This window comes from Lepisma saccharinum, chromosome 2 (genome assembly GCF_977018435.1).
Source record: "Lepisma saccharinum chromosome 2, izLepSacc3.1, whole genome shotgun sequence".
Classification (NCBI taxonomy): domain Eukaryota; kingdom Metazoa; phylum Arthropoda; class Insecta; order Zygentoma; family Lepismatidae; genus Lepisma; species Lepisma saccharinum.
Window position 1 is genome coordinate 134,435,595 of NC_139230.1, and position 22,588 is coordinate 134,458,182.

The following is a 22,588-nucleotide window of genomic DNA, read 5'->3' on the forward strand; positions in this document are numbered from 1 at the left end:
GGGTCACTTGACATGGCTGTGATTGGACGTGAGTTCAAACAACTGTCTATTTGCACCAACACAGTGTAAAGCTCTTCAAAATTCACCGCGGTGGCTCAGTCGGTAACGCGTCTGACTACCATACTAAATGTCCCGGGTTCGATCCCCGGCCGGTTTAATTCCGGGAACTTTTCTAACTTTGGAAGCGGCCCCGGCGCCCACCCAGTGTCGAATAACATGGGTCCCTGGGGGAAACCTTGGGGGGTAAAGGCGGTCAGGGGCGTGATGCTGATCACATCACCGCCACTCACGACCGGATCAAGGAAGTGTGGGGCGTTACCCCCACACCACCTATACGCCTTTATGGCGTGGTGCTAAGCACAGGGGAGCACTTTTTTTTTAATTTAATGCATTTTATGTTACTTTCCCAAATTCCGCAAAACCAAGGTGAGGAAGGGGGATTAAAATTCCACATTCCTTCATTTGTCAGAAAGTTATTCACAGTTTCTCTATGGTTCGGATCTCTAAAAAAATACAACATTTTATGCAACAGTTTGTCAGCTCCTACATACTGAGTACCACAATCAGAATACGGGATAGCAGGTTTTCCTCTACGAAATATGAACCGTCTGAAACATGCAATAAAAGTATTTGTAGTTGCTGAAGATATAATTTTAATGTGCACACAATTAGTAGAAAGACATATAAAAAGCACAATGTAACCTTTGATTGTTTTATGTGATTTCAAAAATTCAGACTTCATTGAAATGAAAATCAGTGCCTGTGTTAATGAAAGGTCTCCCTTCGTTTACTCTAGGAGGCAGCAAACTTCCCATCCATTGTTCATCTGTAATAGCTTTGACACGCCTATAAATAAACATTTGTTAACTATGCTACGAACCACCTCAAGTCCAACTATCCAATATGTTTGTGTCACAATAGCTTGTAACAGTTGCGGATTGGCGTGAAGATTCTTCACATGTTCATGTCTCAATAACAGTTCAGTAAATGGATGATTATTGGGTAACAATAAATTATGTTTCTTATCTGAAGACACATCAGAATGATGTAATCGCCCGCCTACTCGTAACACACAGTTATTGTCAATGAATGGACTCAGCGAAAGAAGTTTACTGGATGAGGGAAGCTCTTGTTCTGTTTGTAAACAGTTAATCTCGCTCTCATATGCTTCACGTTGGGTTACCTTGACCCAGAACTCAGTCGCACCTGAAAACTCTTCGGTAGTCAACGTCTGCTCGTTTCGCTGCATGTTCTCTACAGTTCTTTACGAATCTAAACATCCAAGTAGTAACAAGTATTAATCTCAAGAAAGACGAGGATCTCTGGAGTGACTACTTATAGTCAGAGGTTGTAGCTAACAGCACACGAATCCTTGTTTTCTTTCCTCCTTTTCCACTTCTTTACTTTCCACTGCAGAGGATTCTTGCATGGGTAACTCAGGCAAGTAAAAAAATAATGGATCATTCTACCATAACTGGGTAGGGAAAGCACCACGAGAACCAATGTCCACAGGATTACTTCTCGAATAGTCTAACTCGTCGCGGTTGATCTCAAAGGGTGAGCGTACAACGTTATGAACATTATCCGCACGATAACGTGTCTCTGAGAACTGTTCATCACGCAATTGCTCTTTTGACTTGGTACTCGTGTCTTAGGAATCTCATTCGCATTCATGTAATTTTCTTTCACCACAAATTGAAAAGAAGAGAAAGAGCGCTAGGTTTCTGATGAGGAGTTTTGCCACAAATAACCCGTCCCAAACTGGTTTGAATAGCCACGGGTTCGTTCATTCTCCCCTCTATTCGCCCACTCATTATAGCTCTTTTCAGTTCTTACGGCGGGAACTCTAGAAGCTGGCAGGGAGAGTGGGGAGCGGGGAAGCTACCAATCCAGCACAATAAGAAACGTAGCGACCAGTAGAACGAGTTTCACGTAGTACTTTTTCCGGCCGCGTCGTGTCTCTCGGCGCCACTGCTGTTGTCTGGTTGGTCTGTTGCGTAATTCCCGCTCCCACTTCCCCTGTCAGCTTCTAGATCGCCCGCCGTAAGAACTGAAAGGAGCTATAGTAAGAATGGAAACAGATCAGCTCCGATAAGCAACTGAATAATGTCACGTTTGTGATATGAAGGATCGGCAAGTTCAAGGTTAAGTAAATGTTTGAAACTCAGGGGGTTAGGTACAAATGCGTGTGGCACTGTGTTGGATATTTTCTTCACAACTAAGGGCGAACAATGATAGGATCTGTCCCCGTTTTAAGAGAGTATGTCCAAATCAACATTTACACCGGAAATTCCACTGACCGACACAAACACCTTTTTACTTTTCAAACCTAACAATTGGGCTGCGTTTTCGCTCAAAAAGAACATTTAACTAGCACTATCCAAAAGTGCTCGCAGGGAGTGAAGCTGGTTTTGTTTATCCCTTTCTCTCACAATAGGAGTCGGTATCAAGACACGCCTTGCGTCACACTGCGTATCAGATGTTATGTGCGAGACCACTTGCAACGTTGCCACATACTCACTTACCTTAGCTCTTTGCGTAGTTTCACGATGAATGGGCGTGTGGTGAGACTTACCACAAGACCTACACGAGCCTGATTTACATCTATCCACAAAATGGGAATTATCAAGGCAGTTGAAACAGAGCCTATTGGATTTCACGAATACTTTTCTCTCTGGCACAGAAAAGCTCATGTATTCTTTACATTTACTTAAAAAATGCGATTCTCGACACATAGGGCAAGAGGACGACACGTGAAATGAATTAGCACTTCTCCTAGCACTGGGTTCATTGTTGGGGGTGTGGAGGGGTTTCACTTGGGATCCTTGTTTCGGGTCCTTGGAAGATGCAGATGCTGCGAGCGCTCTCGATGTGTTGTCTAGGAAGCCACTCAGCTGTTCGAAAGTAGGAAGTTGTTCCGACGAGACGCTCAGCTCCCATTGTTGCCTCGAAGTACTGTCCAATATCTCCACTGTATGAAACACTGAGATAGCGTCCCAATGCTGAACTGGAATGTCCAGCACACGTAAAACTCGTACTCATTCTGTCGTCACGTAAACAAACTTGTGTTAGCCACAAGCAGACTCAGTTTGTAATGAGGGTTGAGACATATGCTGCTTAATTGTGTCGTTTACTAGCGCGTGTATCTGTTCATATCTGTTAGTCAGAATGTTCCATGCTTCTTTGCAATTCGAATCGGTTATTGTTATAGACTGTAACCACAACGCGGGTTCACCACGGACGCTCGATTTCAAATACTGCAGCTTTTTCGCGGGAGAAAGTGACGCGTTGTTGTGTGCGGACGCCACGAACAAGTTTTACAAAGAGAGCCACTGCTGTAGGCTACCTGTAAAAATAGGCAAATCCAATCTCGGTAGACGCACATAACTCACTGTCTTTGTGTCGGTCACTGTCGCGGTAGTTTACTGTTTTTTTGCGATATATAACTTGGCCAATGCTTCGTCGAGCCTGTCCTGCACTGAACCAATTTCCTCATCATATTGATCAAACTGTTCATCGGTGCACTTTTCTGAGATATCACGGATCAGTTTTTGAGTTCTGTCAATTGTAAAGCTTTGTCTATGTACAGTAAAACACTCCCTTCGTTGAGATCACCTGCTTTCACATTTTCTCCAAACGCGTGAGGTTTGAAAGTATTTGCTCCATATTTAAGTCTCAAAACACGTAAAATACATACACGAAGATCACAATCCCACCCGGCAAGGATACAGTGCACTGAATTGCTGTAAACACTGTCTCTCGAGGCTCAAATACAAAACCGTTTAAAAGGCGCAGTTTCTCAGCGGGAACACAATGCATTGTCCGGGCCGTACCGAATGGAATCAACCGGCAAGTATACAGGGTGTCGCAAAACTCTTTCAACAACGCTTGGGTGCTGGTAGATATCATAAAAACAAGTAAGTTTTCCCTATAAAGTTTACCTCGAAAGCGCTTAGTTTCTGCGCTATAAGCGCTTAAAATCTATCCTGTACGTATGCAACCCAACACAGCAAACGCTTGCTCTGACATAACTACCAGGGGCGCGTGGCAGGGTTGCCACTAGCGTTCCTCGTTAAGAGAGACGACTTGAAAACAACAACCTGGGAGTCTTGCCTGAGCAAAATCCAAAACATTAATGATACTTGCGATGTTGTAAGAAGCATTGACAGTATTTATAAACTGACCGAGGCAAATAATGGGCAGACTGAAATTCAAGATTACGTACTCATTCTAAAATATCTCCATAATTGATCGATTGATTTGGTTTATTTTAATTTGCTTTTCTGCCACCTTTGGCTAATCGCGAAGATGAGGATGATAGCTATGATGAAATAACAAATGACACCATTGTCTAGGCCGGGATTTAAACTCGAGACACCTGGCGCCTTGGCGATCTTTGCTAACAACATCACTACGGAGTGTTTCGTGTATCATGCAATATCAACAATTGCAAGGGACACGTAAGATACGGGAAATCCACTAACGAACCAATGTAAATAAAGCGCAAATGTGCAATACGAGTGCACTTTACAGTTCAGCGCTTGACATAAGTATGCATTTCTTGTCTTTGGTTCTTAATAAGCACTCGTTTTAATGTGTGAATTTTGTTCATGTCTAAACGACGTTTTTCATTATATTGAAAGTCGGCGTCTGTGGTGGAATGGTTAGAACATCGCGCTACGATGCCAGGAGTCTTGGATTCGAATCCCGGCTTGGGTATGAATGTTCGTGAGTGTCCATTCATCAATTTCATCATATCATCACTAATCCCCATCTTCGCAAATTAGCCAAAAGTGGCACAAAAAGTGAAGTAAAATAAAGCAAATCAATCAATCAATGAATCATTAAATTATAAGAGCCTTGTAATTATTTCCTTATGATTGATTGGTTGGGTGTTTTAAGTCCATTTTATGCACAGTAAGGCTAATTGGGACTGGAGCTACAGTTTAAAGTGGGATCCGAACCACTATGTGCCTCCACAGGGTATCGAACCGGGGACTCCTTGATTACAAGTCGACGACGCTACCACTGTGCCATCGGGATGCCTAATGAGACGAACACGATTAGCAATAACGGTAGCACAGATAGGAATAATTTTCAAATAAATTGTAATAACATTACAGTGTGCGAGTTCGAAACGAGGCAGCAAACACATCATGTTTACATTTGTTCGTTCGTGGATTTCCCGTATCTTACGTGTCCCTTGCAATTGTTGATATTGTATGATACACGAAACACTCCGTGGTGATGTTGTTACCAGAGATCGCTAAGGCGCCAGGTGTCTCGGGTTTAAATCCTGGCCTAGACAATGGTGTCATTTGTTATTTCATCATAGCTATCATCCTCATCTTCGCGATTAGCCAAAGGTGGCAGAAAAGCAAATTAAAATAAACCAAATCAATCGATCAATTATGGAGATATTTTAGAATGAGCACGTAATCTTGAATTTCAGTCTGCCCATTATTTGTCTTGATCAGTTTATAAATACTGTCAATGCTTCTTACAACATCGCAAGTATCATTAATGTTTTGGATTTTGCTCAGGCAAGACTCCCAGGTTGTTGTTTTCAAGTCGTCTCTCTTAACGAGGAACGCTAGTGGCAACCCTGCCACGCGCCCCTGGTAGTTATTTCAGAGCAAGCGTTTGCTGTGTTGGGTTGCATTCGTACAGGATAGATTTTAAGCGCTTATAGCGCAGAAACTAAGCGCTTTCGAGGTAAACTTTATAGGGAAAACTTACTTGTTTTTATGATATCTACAAGCACCCAAGCGTTGTTGAAAGAGTTTTGCGACACCCTGTATAATCTCTGTTCACTGTTCGCTGAATAAATGCGATAGCACTTTAGATATTTACTCACACGGCCGTTCTGGCACGTAATGTTGCTCGTGGACACTGAACAACAGTCTCATCACATTAGGATAACGTATATATCCGGCTACAGGAGGACCATGAATAGGGATGCGGCATGCCGGACCACCGCGCGCGAACTCTCCATGCTGCTAAAAGTTCCTGGGTGGATGGTTTCGTGTATTTCAGTTTCACTCAACTCTGATACAAATGAAACATATATGGAGACTTACTTATACTTTAATAACACGAAGAATGTAAACAACACTAAATATACTGAAATATTCCACATAGATACACAGGCAAATGACGAGGCGTACAACTCCTGCACGTCGTCTCACGACTCAACTCGGACACACATTGCGCATGCGAACACTGCATGGCAACAAGACCACATGAATGACAATTCGTCTGAACAACTACGGTTTAAAGTGGGATCCAAACAACTATATTCCTCCACCGGGTATAGAACCCGGGACCCCTTGATTACAAGGCGACGACGCTATCACTGCGGCATCGGGGAGGCCCCTTTTTTAAGGATATTTATGATGCACGAGTATGTATAACAATTGAACTTTTAGGGTACGCGAGAAAAGCTTCACATTTTTCTGGATGTATTCACCTGACTCCAACAGTGAATTACTCTTGGTTCTACGGTACATTTTTCGTAAAATGAAATTCATAATAAAGCACGGAAGTCCGTACCATTTTGACACAACTCTCCATCGTCATTTTTACTGCGTAATTTAATTCCTGCCGCCATTCGGCTGTATAATTGATTGGATTTTATTGAATCAGAACTGAAGATTGTGCTTTGTCATGAAATTCACTAGAATTTCCAGTTACTTGTGTTTACTATACAATATGTTCGACAGAGGTATTTTATAGAAGGTTTGAATACCTCATCCCAGCAGTGGGTTCTGTCCCGGTATGTCTGAGTGTGCGATATTGCTAGCTTTCCCATGACCTCTGGAATTCCTTAGTAAGTATTGCATTCCTTAATGCAGAGATATTTATCATCCGATAATTTCCCACGTGTATGTATTCAAAGGTCGAATGCATTTTCATCGCAACATCATTACATCATCAAACACTAAGGAAACAGATTTCTGATACAAACTGTAAGATGCACACGATATAACCGAGAAACTCCCCTCTGTGATGTATGGAATTCCTGGACGTATTTGTACACATCGACAACCTGGAGACCATTCGCTTAATTTTATAGTTGTGGGGAATAATTGAAAGTAGATGTTTGATCGTCCCAATTAGTAGAGGAAATACGAGTAAATAATTTCACATGAATATATTTCCGATGTTGTGCTGTGTGCTGCCGTCTGCTGGAACGTCTAAGAAACTGATCCTGATGCGCGCTCTTGCTTTGTTGCTTTGTTTGGTGTGTGCAGCAGTGAATGCACCAGATGTTGCTCTATGCCAATCACATAGAGCCTTCAGGGAGAATATCTTATTTTTAAAGGTAAGGGTGTTTTTTTAAGAGTGATATAGATAGGGATAGCTGTCATTTGTTTTGTTTTGATGACATGTTGTTTTGTCATTTCATATCAGTGAGCATTGGCAAATGATCATGGAAAGACTGACGCCGCAACAACGTTTACAACTTGTGGAAATATATTTCCAAAATCAATGTTCTGTTCGCCAAACGTATAGAGCACTTCGGAAATATCGGTGCTGTCAGTGAATTGGCCTCACAAGATCATGGGACCTAACGCCACTGGATTATTTACTTTGGGATATTTAAAGTCCCTGGTTTATGCTGATAAACCAGCAACAATTGACGCTTTGGAAGCCAACATAACTCGTGTTATTAACGACATACGTCCCCAATTACTTGAAAAAGTTGTTCAAAATTGGACTGATCGAGTCCGGTTCATCACAGCTAGTCGTGGTGGACTTATGCCGGAAATTATTTTCAAAAAGTAAATGTCAGAAAGTTATCTTTCAAATGAAAACACAATTGGCTTCAAACTTATGTTTTTATGTGTTTTATTTCAATTCAAAGTTCTATCACTCTAAAAAAAACACCCTATATGTTGATATGTTGAATTCTTCGTAGATTGCTACATGTAGGTGTGATCTTTCAGTTAGATGTTTGGGTAACGTTTCTCAAATTGAGTGGAATGTACTTCCAGAAATTTTGTTTTGCGAAGCACATGCTGGTGGGAGAATGCTTCCCGCTGCCCACAGGGGAAGTGGTTTTACACTTGAATTCAATATTTTTTTTTGTTTTGATTAGTGGCATAAAATCAAGTAAAGTGTACTACACATACAACTATATAGGTTTTACTATATTTGCCTATAACAGATAAAAATTATATACAGTATAAAGTAATTAAATTTTATTTAGTGTACATTACGTCGACTTTTGAAACTTTTGGCTAATCGCGATGGTAATGATGATAATGAGGAGGCAATGACACACGTAGACAAGACACAGAACACAAAATGATTATTAGGATTTCTAGCTAATAGTGTGTTATGAGCCCCCTTTCTTTAGCACATCACTGCTCTGAATTATGAATATGTTTATGAATTCATAAATTTATTAGTTGTTAATAATTATATCATGTTACTAATGGCATAAATAATTTTTTCTCCAGATGTCGGCCAAATGCTACAATAATGAAGAGCTCCTGGGTATCCTGTTTTCACTCCCAGATTGTCCCAGTGATTCGGAGGCTGAAGGAGATTTAGATATTGATGAAGCTGGTGCTGTTGATGAAGGCTTTCCCTCTGCTATTCCTGGTACGGCAGCAGCGAGCATGACTCCATATGCAGGCCCCAGCAACATTACTGAAACTGGTCCAGGAATAATGACAAGAAAAAGACGAATTGATGAAGAAAATTTGAATCAAACCCGTGAACGGAAGATGAAGAAACAAGAAACGTATATGGGAAAGAAAGCAACTCGAAGATCAGATTCCACTGAAGCAGCTTTGATTGACACAAATATAGATTCCTTGCCAGTGTTGGATAATGAAGAGAGTGTTGGTGAGGTTTTTTTCAGATGATGATACTGATAGCGATACTAATGTTAGTGATAATGGTTGGTGTAGAAACATAAGTGCTGCATTTAATCAATTACCTACATTTGATAATGCAACAGCGCCTCAATTAGGGCTTGGTAATGAAAAATGCAAATTACCTGGGGACTACGTCATGCAATTTTTTGATGATCAATTGTTTGAAGAACTTGCAAAGCAAACAAACTTGTATGCCCTTCAGAGGGGTCTTCAAAATTGGACACCAGTCACAACCACAGAACTTAAATCTTTTATTGGAACTGTTATTATGATGGGTATTCATTACTTCCCTGCAGTTTCTATGTATTGGTCGTCTGATCCATTACTCAGGGTCCAATCTGTAGCGCAAGTTATGACATGTAAGCGTTTCAAGAAAATTCTTGAAGCTTTACATTGTAATGACAATGAAACTGCAAAGCAAAGAGGGGAAACAGGTTATGACAAACTACATAAAATAAGGTCATTGCTGCAATCACTGAAAGACATATTCAAATCAAAAGACAATATTCCTTCAAATCGTAAATCAGTAGATGAGTGCATGATACTATTGAAAGGCAGATCCAGCAATATATGCCGATGAAACCAATAAAAAGGAGTTAAAAAGTATGGGGTAGGGCTGATGCAGCTACAGAATACCTTTGTGAATTTGATATTTACACCTGAAAAGATGACTCAGAAGGAAGTGATATGTTGGGTACCAGAGTTGAAAAAAATTGTGTAATGAGGTAAATGGTACAAATATTCTTGTTGTGTTTGACAACTTCTTTACTAGTTATGAACTAGTTCATAGTCTATATCTTTATGGAATATATGCTTGTGGTACAGTGAGGCAAAGCCTCAAAGATCTTCCTCAAATCTTGAAAAGATAAAACAAAATGGAAAAAGGACAACACATATTTGCAGTAAAGAATGAAGTTTGTGCTATCCAATGGAGAGATACGAAACATGTAAACCTTCTTACCTCAGCCTATAAACCTGACTCTGTTGTACAAGTGAATAGGACACCAAAGGATGGCACCAAGCAGATGAAAACGTGTCCAGTTGTTGTGAGGGACTACACACTGTACATGCGCGGTGTTGATCATTTGGAACAGCTTCGCGAATCTTATACAGTTTCAAGAAGATCACGGAAATGGCGGTTCAGTATTTTTTACTTTTTGCTAGATGCTGCTCTTGTGAATAGTTATATTATGTACAAAATTGCTGAGCAAGGAAACACAAATGCACACACTAATCTTCCTTTCAATCTAGCAGTATCTAGATATCTTGTTAAGGATTTCACATCAAGGAAGTATGCTGTTTATCCAAACTTCTTAAATAGAAACAAGCATCTGACTGGCAAAACATTGGGAGTTCCAGAGGAAGTGAGATTCTGTAATGTAGGGCAGCATTTGCCAGAAGCCTGAAAAAATTCAGAAGATGTAGACTATGCTCAACAAAGAAAAATGACAAAATAACAAGAAATTCATGTGTGTATTGTAAAGTGCCATTGTGTGAGGTTCCCTGCTTTGCAAATTTTCATAGGAAATAGTGATAATGGATGAGATTATATGTTTATATTCAACCATTGGCTTGAAATAATTTCGCCTAATTTGGCAGTGGGAAAAATATTTCCACACTGTAGAGGAATGTATTTGGGCAGTGGGAAATATAACGCCACCTCATAAAAAATATTGTGCATTAGTTACTATTAAAACAATCACCTTTTTCATCAAAGTGTACCTAAACTAGTGGTTATTTGTCAAAATTTTCAAAATTCCTTATTCAGAACAGACTTGCCCATTTAAGGGTTAAAATTCGCCATCCAAAAGTTTGGGGAAAATCCGCCATCTTGGAAAATGACAGCAACGATAACGCTTTCCATAATTTTTTGGAAACAGTCGGCCAGATCTACAAATACTTTCGTAATCACAATTAGGAGAGGCCATATACGGAAAATAATGCCCAGCAAGAAAATAATTACAACACGCATAGTCATTGTGAAAAAATGTGTTAAATGGTGTAGTTAATTATAGAAGAGGTTTATTTCGTGTGCTGCATTCTTCTTTATATTGTATTTCTCTAATGCGCAGTGTGTTCGTTGCTTACTTATGCACAAATATATAGCTACATATGTTTTTCGAAATCAACTTACTGGATATTGTACAACGCCGTGCATGTACATCGGCTTGTTGTTGAAGCTGAAAGTTATATGTTTTATGAATCTGAAAGGATTATTGTACCACGTATATCAAAAATTGAAAAAAAAAAAATACTGTATTCATAATTTAAGAAATTATGCAATTTAAACGTAGAAGACCTGATGCGTGCAGTCATGCCAATTTTGTAGCCATATTTACAAAACGTTGTTTACGTCTGCATAACGCTCAATCAGTATCACAGTTTTCTGCGCTTCCCAGAGACCAATGCATAGCTTGACTTACTTGACTTATTTCCTTTCAGTCCTACTGGAGCACATGGCCTCCGTCAAGCATTTCCATTTTGTCAGGTTCCTCTCCCAGCTCTTGACCTCCAACCACGTTTCCTTGTAGTTTCCAGCTCCTGCTCGATTGTCCTCCTTCATTACATCTGGGGTGACTTCTTCTTCGCGCTCCCTGAGGGTTCCAATCCAAAACATCCTTTTCTATTGAGTCATCAGCTTTTCTTAGCGTGTGCCAATCCATTGCCATTTTCTCTTCTTTATTCGTTGTATGATTGGTTTATGATGGTAAATATTCCAAATATTCTCGTTAGTATTTTTATCACGCCACCTTATATTCATGTTCTTCCTTAAGCACCTATTCATAAATGTTTGTAGATGGTGTTCTATTTTATTTGTTTGCTTACAAGTTTCAACTGACTTCACATTTGTTTGAATGTATTGAGCTTTGTTTTTAATCTAATTTGTTTACTTTTCCTTATTCGATTCAGTTGAATAAAAGCTACATTAGCTTTTTTTATTGTGTATTTGACATCTTCTTTCCCTCCATTTTTTGTTATTATTGCTCTAACATATTGAAAATTTTCTACTTCTTCAACAATTTTGTTGTATTTTCTATTTCTAATTTCTGTTTTTTGTTGAATTTATTCTCATTTCCATTTTTTCCCCATTTATTATTAATCTCACTATTTTCGGTATGGATTCAATGTCTCTCAATTTATTTTTTTACATCCTTGAAGGATTGTGAAAGAGACAAACATGATCCGCAAATTTAAGGTCCTGCAGTCTGTCATTTTCCACTTTATTCCTCTTCTCTATTTTTCCCTAAGCTCTTCTCATTTCGTAATCAATCAACAACAAATTTGGTGCTAACGCACATCCTTGTCCGGTTGCATTTGTTATTGGTTCCGATAGCTGCTTGTTGTGTATAACTAGACACTTGTTTCCTTCATACTTGTGCATGTCTCTTATTAGGGTTAGTGTTTTACTAGGCATATCTGTTCCATGAAAAAAAATCAACATTTTCCTGTTTATTGAGTCTAAAGTTTTGTTTTAGCCAATAAAAACTGTATGTAATGTTGTTCTTAATTCTGCTGAATGTTCTACATAATTCGGAGAGTATTTATATGATCCACACATGATATATTAGAATGGAATCCTGCTTGTTCCTTTCCTACAGCTTCTTTAATTGATTTCTTAATTTTGTTTAATAATATTCTTGTAAATACTCTGATCGGTATTGATAACAAGGTTATTCCTCTTCATTTACTGCATTTTGAAAGACCTCCTTTCTTTGGCAATTTAATAATCAATCCTGATTGCCATTCTTGTGGATACCTCTCCGTTGTCCAAATTTGGGACATTAATTGTAAAATAAAGTGCTGTTGATGTTTCTACATCCACTAGTAAATTAATTATCCGGTGGTATTCCATCCTTACCTGCAACTTTACCTTTCTTTAGTTCTTTAATTGCTAGTTTAATCTCATCTAAAGTAAGAGTGTCTGTGTTTACCTTCTTCAAGTCTTAATCTCATACTGCTCATCAGTTGCTGATGTATCTAAATTTTGATGTGTATTTCCTTCTCCTTGCTCTTAATATCTTTACTTGGTTTGTTCTGTTGGATTTTCGTTTTATACTTGTTCTGTTATATCGTATACTTAATTTAGGTTATTCCTGTTTGCCGCCTCTTCTGCTTGATTTGCTAGTTCTTCTACCCATTTACTTTTATCCTGTCCAACACTTCTTTTAATATCGGGATCCTTTTGTTTACATAAGTTTGCTATTCCTTGCTTTTGTTGTCTTGTCCTGACGTTATCAAGTGTCTCTTTCAATCCTATCCTTTTCATCTACTTTCTTTTCATGTATCAGCCGAAATCTATTAATTCCTTTAGGGATTTATGTAACAAATTAGTTATTCAGTTGTTGTTTTTAGTACTTTAGCCATTATCTCCCAAGCGTCATCTGGGTCTTTTATTAGATCTGTTTGTAGTAATTCATATCGGTTGCTGAGGTTTATCGTAAATTGTTGTTTTACTTGTGGAATTCTAAGTTTATGTCGTATTCTTGTGTTTTTTTCTTAATTATATTACATGCTGTTTCTATTCTATGTTTTAAGTCGTCATTCGTCAGTCCAGCTCCGATTCACTTTGGTTTTCTTAAATAATTAAAATTTCGGAAGTGTGAGTTCTCAGCCCTCAGCTCCTTAGTATCCTGATGGAGGTGGCATCTAAGTCTGGGCATCTGCTTGTCTTTATATAAATTTGTATAATGGAGTGGTTTATTGATCTTTTTAGGCCTACGACACAAACCTTCCTCCTTTCTTAACCGGACTTAGGACCGGCTATGGCAGAGTTCGATGTGTAGCACAGACCATATTTCTTGCACATCTCCATGGCAGTCACAGTGTATCATTCGAATGATATGTGTCCGTCATCACTGGAACATACATCCCTTTCCTGGCCTCATTTTGGAAGGAAAACCTTTCCATTATATTATTTTAAAGTAAATCCTCGACAAGTGGTACTTCATTGCAGAGAGAGTAGGAGGAATAGATTCTGGACTAACAAAATTTGTCGACTTAGCTCTCGAACTTCCCCAATCTTAAGGTAACAAAATACTTTCCTTGCTTGTGTAAAGTACAATCTCCGGTTTTCTTTCCTAACTAATAACTGAAATGGCTCTTCGGACACATCATCGCTCTTTGCGAGATATAGTGTCACCTGTTATCCTATTCCAAAGTATCGAGAAGCGGTATCACAACTAGGAAACGAGAGTGGATAAACCATAAGCGGCCAAAAAGATTACAAAGTATTGCTTATGCAGAATACATTTCTCAGACTTCTTTTTCCTTCTTAATTAGTCCCTTATGCTGCTAAGGATTAGGGTACCTAATTCTGTTCGTCTCATCAACTTCTCTCGATTTCGGCCCATCCTCTTTAGCCCTATCTTAATTTCCCCATGCTTGAATCCATTTTTCTATTCTATCCTCCCATTTGTTATTTGGCCTTTCTCTTCCTACTCTATTCTAAACACACATTTTCATCACTCGCATGACTTTCACGTCTTTGCCCATTTCCTTCACATGTGCAATCCACTTCAACCGACGCTCTTCTGCCACCTCATACATTGTCTTTGCATTGGTTATATATCACATCGTATTCTTTCATTGCATATCCTGTCACTTCTAGTCTTCCCACTATTCTTCCGAGATATTTCATCTCCATAACTCGGGATTTGCTTAGATATTTATCTTGAGGTGGTAGACTTCCTGTGCCATATGGACATAATGGGGCCAAAGATCTTCTAAAACTGCATTGTTGTTCTTGTGCTGATCCCTTTCTCGTACACCAAAGTGGACAACGTATTAGGTAATAGGCTGAAGCTGCCTCCCTCGTCCTAAACAATACCTCTTGATAAATTTTCCCATCGATGCTTAGGATAGTGTATACGCATTCACATGATTCAACTTTTTCTGATTGATTTTCATAGCATGTTACGTTTAGAACTTAATTTTCTTTGTCCTCTTTAGTCATCCACATAACTTTGCTCTTTTCAACGTAACCTCACCTTGTAATGAAGGGGTCTCGGGCTTGATACCCGGTGGATCCCACTTTAAACTGTAGGTTCAGTCCCGATTAGCCTTACTGTGCATAAAGTGCACTTAACACAAAAACACTCAATCAGTGTTACTACTTATGAAGATTTACTTTAGCTCTTCAAGCAATTACTGTAGTCCACTGACTACTAGAGTCTCTAAGGTTATCTGATATCAAAATGATTTCATCAGCATGTAGTAGAGCTTGAAGGTATACTTGTCAAAACCTAGACATTACTAGTTTCGTTCTAAATCCACCACTGACATATTTTAGCAATTTAAACTACGATCACACTATTTTATGCCTTTCTCGATGTTTAATTCACCTAGAGTTCGCCATATATCCGGACTGCCCGATATAATTCTCATATACAATTTTCACTGTATGAGCCTCCAATGCTTCCCATAAATGTTGTCGAGGAACTGAGTCTATATCATCTTTTATATCCAGATAGGTTAGAAATACATTAATATTATTGGCCATTCTTTTCTCCATAACAGTTCGTATGTTATACGCATAATCTTGTGTTTGTCTTATGCAACGAAACAGCACCTGTTCTTCTACCATGTCTTCCACCACGACTTTCCTGACCCGTCTCTCCAGCGTCCTTGTATAGAGCATATATAGAGATACATTCACTGGATCTTCGCTGCTACGTGGGATCTTACCGTGAATGCAGTAGGACCTTATGTTAGAGGAAGATGTTTTGGTTTTAGGTTTAAGGTCCCCCTACAACCTCCCTTATCAACTCCTAGCCAAGTTTCGGAAGGAACTGTGCTGACATCAGATTCATCGATATGATATCAAGAAAAAGATATAGTAAGCTTCAAAATAGTACTTGGTACGAGGCCTATTAGTTTTATTAATTTAAGCACAGTGGTAAACCTATTTTGACGATGTTTTTGTCGAGTTTATAGTATTGCAACTCTGTGATTTTTCATCTCGTATTTCGTACGAGTGTCATAATTTCTTTCGAGTTAAAGTACGTAACACCCACACCCACCCACACCTACACTTACACCCACACAAATTTACTTTCGGTTTACTTCCTGTCTACTTCCGGTCTACTTCCAGTTTACTTCCGGTTTACTTCAGGTCTACTTCTGGTTTACTTGACAGACACCTGTGGGTTTTTCAATTTTTTTATGTATATAGTTTAATGAACTATATAGTTTTTTATTTGAGCCCCAAGAAATTATATATAAAAACCAAAAACAAAAATAGTAACAGACTAAGTATACATGCTAATCGATCAGATTGAGTTTTGATGTGATCAGATGTTACTTGCTGTCTCCGGAAACTCTGCATAAATAACATAGCTGAAAATTTTATCGTAATAGCTACAATTATTTTATTTTGAAGGTGGTTCAAGTTGTTTTTCATACAGATTGAATTTTGACTTGATTTTGCGTATTGTATTTTTTCCCCGAGAAAATTAGTAGTCAGAGAGGGGGCACGAGTGAAACCCCCCCCCCCCCAAATCTAACAATTTCATAGTGAGCTCTCTTAGTGTAATTTAACTGAAAATCATGATTTTAGCTGATTTTCCAAGTGTAAAAAACTGAAAATTTGTTTTATTCAAGAGCTTAAATTTCAATTTTATTGTATGAAAATTCTAAGATTTAGATAATTTCCCCCTATGACACCTAATTTTTAAAATTTCATTTTCTTCAAATAACTAAAGCGAAATCCATTACTTTTTTAACTGTAAAAAATAATTGTTTCTCATGAGTCAATTTTAAAATTTTTTGCAAAATACCACAGTATACATTCGTCCATTTATATCTGAATCGAAGATACCGTACTTGCATATTCTCATATCCTCCAGTGTTATGATATTGTTTGTGCTTGTAACTAATCAGTAACATCATGGCGGTACAAGAAATATACAAGTTTAAGATATTCTAGTAATATTTTGGGCCCTAGCAATTAGCTACGTGAAGTCGAGAGCTCTTTGTCATATTTCTTCAGCTAATTGTATTACTGCCGGACGATATATAAAATCATTGAGTAATGAAACTTTTTTCCAACAAGTATATTTTTTTGCAACAAGATGGCAGAATCTAGTGATACTTACTTCTTTCATGTTCTCCAAGTTCATTTATTTGCAAGTAGATTGCATCGGTGATATATAAATCACTGTGTAGGAAGTATTTTTGGGAACCTAACTTGCGTCACATGCAAGAATTCTCATGTAAACTAGTTTTTACTTAGATAAATCAATAGTTTTATCAGAAGAATTCTTTGTATTCCAAACATTCCTGAGTGTATGTGTGAAGATTGACGTACTTACGGGAGCGTGTGAATATTGAGGCATTGACCTGTTAAGAATGAAATGAATCTAAGTAAGGTCATAGGTTCTCGTAGTGTTTCTTTTTCTAATTAAAAAAACAACTTTTCCTTAACCAGTAACTTTAACCAAATTGAATACTAACAGAAATGTTGGCATGAATTCTGATGTAACCTAGTTGTTTTTACTCAGACAAATCAATAGTTTTGCATTCCAAACATTCCCCGAGTGTGCCTGCGTGTGTGTAGATGTGACGTCGAGCTGTTAAGAATGTCACATCAATAATACTAGCTTGGGAATGTCATGACCTTCTCTTTTCTCTATAAAATAAGAGAGAGAGGGTCATGTAACTTGCTTAGCTAAGGGGAATTTCTTGAGAATTCTTTCCATTCCAAACATTTCTGTGTGTATGTGTGTGTGTGTGAGTGTGTAGAGATTGATGTGCTTATGTATGTGTGTAAACATTATGGCATTGACCTGTTAAGAATGTTACATCGATAATACTGTCTCGGGAATGTTATGCGCTTCTCTATAAAAAAGAGAGAGAGGGTTATGTGATTTGAGCCGATTGGTTGGCTAAAGAGAATTTCCCGATTAGTTGTTTTGTCACGAAAATTCTTTGTATTCCAAATATTCCTAAGTGTGTGCGTACAGATTGATGCCCTTACAGCTATGTGTGGGCATTAACCTGTTAAGAATGTTACATCAATAATACTAGCTCAGGAATGTTATGCCCCTACCCCCTTTGTTTATGGGAGGTTATGTGAATGTGCTGATTGGTTGACTAAGGGGAATTTCCCGATTAGTAAATTGAGGTTATTAATATAAAGGTTTTGCTAATATGGAATGCAAAAGCTCAGTACTTGGTTCCCTCAGGGATTCGAATCTTGTTAGGTTAAACAGCATAAAAATTTCACAGCAAGAATTCTCAAATTTACTGACGATTTTTTTAACAGACTTAATAGTAAGTTATAACCTGTGTTGTGATGCCACTAAAAAACTGTATACAAAATATGCAGTCCCTAGAATGAGATGGATGAGGCTTATGAACCTCGACCTATACAGGTGTACAATCTGGCAATGAATTGATGTTTCTTTTTATTAAGCATAGCAGTGTGTTTTTGCTTATTTTAATATCAGGCAACAATGTTAGAAAGTGTGTGCATGGCCCCAAGAATACAATTTAAAATCACTAATGTGATATGAACCACCTTCACTTGTGTGTATTTGAGTATGAAAGTGAGGTACTTTGAATAATTGAGGAGAACAATCACAAATAAGCTTGCAACGGTATTGGGAGGGGTCACGAGTTCAAACGTCAGACGATTTCTGTTAATCTGCTAAGGCCCGGGGTGTACGGATATCAGTACGAAAATTTGTGAAAAAGAAGAGGGAATTTTGGCTAATGGCAACGATGAGGATGAATTATGATAATTATGATGAAATTGATGTGTGGCACTTAGAAAACAAAACTTCAAAGTTTATTGCACCAACAGATACAATTGTCCCCCCTACCACCACACAAGGCAGTTAACAGAGGTGTATTATTGTTGGTTTACGACTCTGAGGGCTTAAGTTACTATGTTCACCTATAGCTGTACATATTAAAAAAAGAAATGACCTGAGCAATAAAATATAACAATACCGATTCTGACCTTTTGTCGGATGACGTAGTGGTAACGTTGTTACAATCACACTTCTGATGGTGTATAAACTTAAATGTTTTGCATAACATGAAATACTGTTAATGGAAATGTGTTGTTTCTAATATTCTATATAGAAAGCAGATAACAAGAAAAGGAAGAAAATAAATGTTGCAGGCAGATACGAAGCTTCAACCCAAAACACATATATGATCAGACAGGATGACAACGATGCGTTTATAACTAACATGTGATTATTCAAAATTCAAATAGTGCAGTGGGAAACAACTAACTAACTAACTCTCTAGACTTCTTAAACCCGTAGAGAGCAAATACAAGCACAAGTGTAAATAATTAAATAAGTCATAATAGGCTGAGACATGGTTCGAATCTTTTGATCTAGGTATGGATGCAGACAGGCACTAAGTTTTGTGTGTGGACACAATTGATAATGGAAAAATCCTCTTCAACACAATAACATAGTGGTAATGTTGGTCTTGTCTTGTTCCCATCGATAACATAGTGGTTACACGAAAGAAAGAAAGAGAAATTAAGACACTGTCCCTATTAAGAAACACTTCTCGAAATTATTCAAAAACTTTTTTTCTCTTCCTATCTTCGTAACTAAAAAATGTTTTGTCAAACGTTTGCATGACTATGAAAATATTGAAACATATGATGTAATAATAAAATGTTGTTGCATTGTAATCAAATGAAATTGTTGAATATGTAGAATATGGTAGGATATATCTTAAAATTTTAGAAGCTATTTGTTATGGTATTCTCTCTGTTTCTCTCTCTCTCTCTCTCTCTCTACTCTTTCTTAAATTTTCATCATTATAGTTAAAATTAATCCAAGAGAAAATATATATTTTGTGTTGACATGGGAAACATGCAATAAAAATGCATGATCAATAGTTAAGGTCAAAACCTGAATAAACAGTGAGGGTGATACGCGCAAGCTTCTAGGCATGTGATTTGCGCAGAATTAAATACAAAATTGAGATAGGGAAGGCTTTTGTTGCTAGACCTTCGGGTTTAAGAAGGCAAGAGAATTAGTTAGTTAATACGGAGCTAATTAGAAACTGCCATCCTCGAGACTTCATGATGCAAGCCTCGCCTTCTACAAGTTTATTTTCGACATGATTCTTGCTCTTGTTACTTTTTACATATAACATCAAAAGCTGTGACATGCGATTTTCTGGCTCTTCTACTTACAACACAGACACTCATGTTTTTTTTACAAAATCAAGTCAAAATTCAATCTGTGTGAAAAACAACTTGAACCACCTTCAAAATAATATAATTGTAGCTATTACAATAAAATTTTCAACTATGTTTTTTATACAGAGTTTCCGGAGACAACAAGTAACATCTGATCACATCAAAACTCAATCTGATCGGTTAGTGTGTATACTTAGTCTGTTACTATTTTTGTTTTTCGTATTTATATATAATTTTTTGGGACTCAAATCAAAAACTATATACTTAATAAAACTATATACTTAAAAAAACTAGAAAAACCCACAGGTGTCTGTCAAGTAAACCAGAAGTAAACCGGAAGTAGACCGGAAGTAAATTTGTGTGGTTGTAAGTGTAGGTGTGGGTGGTGTGGGTGTTACGCACATTAACTCGAAAGAAATTATGACACTCGTACGAAATACGAGATGAAAAATCACAGAGTTGCAATACTATAAAATCGACAAAAACATCGTCAAAATAGGTTTACCACTGTGCTTAAATTAATAGAAATAATAGGCCTCGTACCAAGTACTATTTTGAACCGTTCCAATTACACTACTAAAGTAACTACACTGTAAGCATTTAACATATCATAGTAATTAGATTCGTTTGTTAATTACAAGAAATAGATCTTAAATACAGTAAATAAACTTGTTCACTTACATTGATAGAGGGACATAAATTGAGAGTATTTGAAAATAAGTTCCTCAGGAAAATATTTGGGCCTAAAAGGAATGAGGAGACAGATGAATGGAGAAGGTTACATAATTTAGATCTACATAATTTGTATTCGTGTCCACATATTATTAGAACGATTAAACCAAGAAGACTTAAGTGGGTAGGTCATGTGGTACCAATGAAAGAGGAGAGAAGAGTTTACAGGATTCTTGTTGGGAAACCTTATACTAAGAGTCTAATAGGAAGACCAAAACATAAATTAAGAGAGAATGTTGAGATGGATCTAATGAAAATTGGTAGGGATGGAAAAGAGTATATAGATCTTGCTCAAGACATGTACAGATGAAACGCATATGTTGCTGCAGGCATGATACTTCGGGTTTAAGAAGGCTAGAGAGTTGGTTAGTTAGTTAGTGATACATTAAATTAGCATATTTTTTGGGTTGTAATTAGTGAATATAAGAAATGTACATTGCATTGTGTGAAAACTATGTCAAATTCGAATTATAAGCAGAAAATTAAACTAATTTGCCATAGAAATACATTTTAAGAATAGCGCAAAATAGCATACGTATAGAAAGTTAAGAAACTTTCTGATACATTAAATTACTGACTTCGGGCTGAATAATTCAAATTCTGTAAAATAATAGTCTCTCTTTCAAGTAATTTAACTGTAAATATTATCTTTTTTGTGTAAAATATAATTGTTAGTTGCACTCATATGTACAAATATTAACTTTATACACCTTCATACACTTTAAATAAAAAAAATTGATATATAAATTAGTAACAATTTGTTAAAAATGAACTTAAACTAAAAATAATTAGCTTGTCTTTCTTAAATAAATATAAAGTAATAAAAATACTAAACCAATAATTCCTTCTTTTGTTATTTAAAGGATGCCAAACAGTGTAAACCTGTTGTTGTATTACATATTTTGTTCATCATTTTACAAGTAGAGAGCTTAAGACCTTGTAAATAACATAAAGAGACATACAATTTGAAGGCAGTAACAATATTTTTTTTTAAAAAAAAATACTGTTTTTACCTAACTTTGTAAATTAAATACTAGTACTGTTACTAAAACTAGGCTAGTAATTCTTGCGTTCACTGTAAATCTAAGAGTTTTAGCTTTATTTACCCGTAACTGGATATAAGTGTAACTTGTTAAGCTCACCAAACACAATCTTTACCAATTTCGAGAGCTAGCTGAACTATAGCGTTTCGAATTACATATAGTAAAGGCCTCTATAGTGGTAAAATACGCCGAATCTAAAAATTTAGAAATGTTGTCTCCTTCTCTGTCGATCCAGACCAAGAGTGTTCTCAAGTGTTTCAATATATTTCTTAAGATAACTAACTTTTCAAGAAAATAATACCTTGTGCCCAGATAGCTTAGTTGGTATAGCGTTAGGCTCTTAAGCTATCTGTCCAGGGTTCGAGTCCCTGTCTGGGCGTTTACAATTTTAAATGTTGTCATTGGATCTGGTGCTGATTTCAAATTTCATAAGTTATAAGCAATCTTGGTTAATTTTTGGAGTGGGCCAAATTAGTTCCTCATATAAGAAGCAATGACCAAATTGGTCCTAACGACTATGACCCTACTTGGGTTCATACGCCAAGACATCTGCTTCGAGTCTGCGATGCCCTGGTGGAGCCCGTTCAGGTTCTACCGCCCACAGTTGCGTTCCTTCGCCAATCCAGCGAAGGTGATAATAATAGAGAGCGACCCTCTATATATACATTCAGCTCACAGTTGGTCACTCGTTCACCTAGATATTTTCATGCAATCACCTATATTATAGAACTATATTTAGTGAATTTTGTCGT

At 37.4% G+C, this 22,588-nt stretch overlaps 1 non-coding gene across 1 annotated transcript; it reads left to right on the forward strand.

The window, feature by feature from the left end:
* The first annotated feature begins 22,142 nt into the window (after window positions 1-22,142).
* TRNAK-CUU (transfer RNA lysine (anticodon CUU)) lies at window positions 22,143-22,215 on the forward strand. The gene has a single exon. It is a non-coding gene; the product is annotated as a tRNA-Lys (tRNA).
* The last annotated feature ends 373 nt before the right edge of the window (window positions 22,216-22,588 follow it).